We start from the raw sequence: 1066 nt of genomic DNA, 5'->3' as shown, positions 1-1066 counted from the left end.
ACACACACACACACACACACACACACACACACACACACACACACACACACACACACACACACACCAGTTCAGGAGGGTGAACAGATGCTTTCATAAAACCATGATGCAAGAACATTGTGCCAAAGAATGATTTCAGAAACAGTTTCACAACTTTTCAACTGTTCATCTCCAGAAACATCACACACATTTAAACTGCTGTTGTGTAAATGTTTACTCAGTCCGAATTTAATGCTGCAACACATTCCAAAAAAACAAAAAAAACAAAAACAAAACTGAGACTGGGGCAACAAAAGAAAAAAAACACCTGTTTGAAATACTCCACAGGTGAACAGGTTCATTGGAAACAGATGAGTTATAACTGGATATAAAGGGAACATCCTCAAAAGGCTCAGGTGTTCATAAGCAAGGACGGGCCGAGGGTCACATCTGCATGAGTAAATAATTTAACTTAAAGGGGCAATATCATGTAAAATCAACTTTTTTGAGTTTTATATCATGTTCTAATGTTATACTTTCATAAAAATCATGTCCAAAGCCTTGCTCTGACTCATTCATCATGTTTGAGAAATCCTGCAGTGTTTTTATGAAGACATGCTGAGGAGCAAAACGACAGGTGGGGACCAGAAACACCTTTTGGAACCAGAAACACCTTTTGGGACCAGAAACACCTTTTGGGACCAGAAACACCTTTTGGTACCAGAAACACCTCTGGGACCAGAAACACCTTTTGGGACCAGAAACACCTTTTGGGACCAGAAACACCTTTTGGTACCAGAAACACCTCTGGGACGTGTCTTTAAGCTGAACTTCCTCATCACGGCAAGTAGGGGTCTCTGCGGACGAGTGGGTGTGTCACAATGAAAGGTGATTCTAAAGCGAAACACCTGATTTGACGGACTTTGTTAAAGGGACACACCTGATTTGACGGACTTTGTTAAAGGGACACACCTGATTTGACGGACTTTGTTAAAGGGACACACCTGACTGGACAAGCAAAAAAGGGGGCGTCACCATTCGGCACCACCTGATTGGACAAGAACAAAAGGGGCGTTACTGTACGGCACCA

This window comes from Austrofundulus limnaeus, unplaced genomic scaffold, assembly GCF_001266775.1.
Source record: "Austrofundulus limnaeus strain Quisiro unplaced genomic scaffold, Austrofundulus_limnaeus-1.0 Scaffold620, whole genome shotgun sequence".
Classification (NCBI taxonomy): domain Eukaryota; kingdom Metazoa; phylum Chordata; class Actinopteri; order Cyprinodontiformes; family Rivulidae; genus Austrofundulus; species Austrofundulus limnaeus.
Note: the sequence above shows the minus strand (reverse complement) of the source record.